General features: G+C 35.4%; 1 long non-coding RNA gene and 1 other non-coding gene across 2 annotated transcripts; both read right to left on the minus strand.

Annotated features, from left to right (window-relative positions):
* Window positions 1-524: 524 nt before the first annotated feature.
* Window positions 525-2003, minus strand: LOC128276982 (uncharacterized). The gene is made up of 4 exons (XR_008269382.1): window positions 1864-2003; window positions 1341-1509; window positions 1074-1131; window positions 525-847 (listed from the first exon to the last, which is right to left on the minus strand). It is a non-coding gene; the product is annotated as an uncharacterized LOC128276982 (long non-coding RNA).
* LOC128276983 (small nucleolar RNA U18) lies at window positions 1597-1666 on the minus strand. The gene has a single exon (XR_008269383.1). It is a non-coding gene; the product is annotated as a small nucleolar RNA U18 (small nucleolar RNA).
* Window positions 2004-2195: the final 192 nt, after the last annotated feature.

Raw genomic sequence — 2195 nt, forward strand, 5'->3', positions numbered from 1 at the left:
TTGGTATTTTTACATAAGGTGGTACATATGAGGGTTTACTGTGTTTCAGAGTTAACTGTTATCAATCATCACTGTCATTCAGTCGGGAAAAGAAGACTAAATTTAAATGATCTCATCACATATAGAACAGACATGGGCCATTTATTGGCTTTAAATACTTATCATACTACTTTGGAAATAAGTAACTTACCTTTAGCTTATCGAGGCTATTATTCATTGTGCTTTTAACTTCGACAATAATTGGACAATAGATGTCTTTTGCATGGCAATCAAAATGGCGATCACTAATTTTTGTTCCTTGCTATTTCGAGTGGCAGAATACATTAATGGCAACACAAAAAGCTCTTTTGAGATTCCTTGTTCTTGAAGAAAATGCGATTAAACGCATTGTCACTTCGTGTGTGCCCGCACACACAGAATGTGGGAATAATAGAATATTTGGGCAACTAGTAATTCATATCACAGCATATTGGGGTTGCGTATCATCTCAAGAAGAGCTTCTCTTCAAGCTTCAAGCTTTTCGTTCGATTCCCAGCCCGAGAACAGTTTTAGTATCCATCAAAAGTGTACAAAATAAGGAACAGTGACATTTTCTCCTCTGCCAGTCAAACATTGAATCAAAGCTTATTGGGAAAGCTTGCCGTTGCCCGTTGTAGAAATCAGACTAACCCATAATCCATGTTTGAATGATGTTTTTTTCAGTTGAAATGACCGTTTTCTTTTCGATTGACAGTCAGTGGACTTTCTATTATCCAATTGCAGTCAAAATGCTTAAAAGTGATGTAAAACCATCACAGTGCAGTGCACGTTTCTAGTTCCGTATGGTCAATATTCAATATTGCTATTCCTGAAACGAAGAGAATACCAAATCTGTTAATATTCCTATACTCAAAATGACAATTGTGGGTTGATTGTGATGAACAAATCAGGTCAAATAAAAAGTACAGCCATTAAGATTTCTATCATAATGAGTCAAACGGTAATTCTTTGTTTCATCATTTCTGAAGCGTTTTCCATCTTTTTACAACACAACAGAATAATTTAGCATAGTATAATTAAAATATACAACTCACCATTTCCAACATGGTTCATTATTTAGTAGAATATCAGCTCGGTCTTCACGGCGAGAACCTGCAAAATTGAAAACAATATTATGTAAAACTAATTTAATGTGTACATGTTTTTCATGTATACTGAACAAGTGACATAAAGTGTCATAACTTTCAGTAGTGGTTGAGAATGCTAATCAATCAATATCATAAACACGGACCAATAGTATCATCATAGGAAAAAAGATCGCAACCTTTAATATATCGGGAGTCAACAAACATATCACTCACCATTGATGCACCTCGTTGCTATTATTCCATTACTCGTCGCCACTCTGGCTTTATAAACTGTAATCTGCCATTTCGTCGGACGAATGACCTTTACGGTGGAGCGCATTCTTGGCGGATCTCAGGCGATGGTATATATTCCCATTTTTTACTATTCCAAATCCACATAAATCTAAAGGAGGAATACGACAAGATAAAGTAAAATATGAGATATCTCGGTTTTGTACGTTGTGCACAGAAACAAACATGTTACAATGTGTCAATTCAGAAATGGTTGGAACTGATAATCATAGAAAATCATAAACACGGACCAATGTTTTCATCAAATTAAGTAACATGAATTCATTAAATTTCTTACTACTGAGTAACTTATGCAATTATTTACACGTTCAGTTTTTTTTGCATTAATTCAAACGTTGTTGTGGCTTACACATCTCTTTTTCATGTTTCTGTTTGTTTCTCTGGCAGAACATGCCTTTTGCGGCTTTTTATAATGCCATGACTTGTAATATAAGAAGCGCCTCACCTGGCAGATGATAACAGTTGTGCCTAAACATATTTCCAAACTGAATGGGATTAGATCAACGCTACATCTTTGGTACGCTGTAGAACTAGAAGAGAGCCTGAAAAAAGCTAATCTCCGCACCAAAACCAAGCCGCTTCATCTGTGAAAGAAAAGGAATATAGAAGCACAGAACAAATCATTACTCGACTCATCGGTGATGATCTCTGTGTGTATGAGATTGATTGTAGTGAAGCATATCAGACAAATAAACTATGTTTATTTGCAGCCAAATGGGTATTATCATCGGACTATCAAACGGTAATTATTATCATCATTCTAGTTCAAGACAAAAT

The sequence above is a fragment of the Anopheles cruzii genome, unplaced genomic scaffold, assembly GCF_943734635.1.
Source record: "Anopheles cruzii unplaced genomic scaffold, idAnoCruzAS_RS32_06 scaffold03355_ctg1, whole genome shotgun sequence".
NCBI lineage: Eukaryota > Metazoa > Arthropoda > Insecta > Diptera > Culicidae > Anopheles > Anopheles cruzii.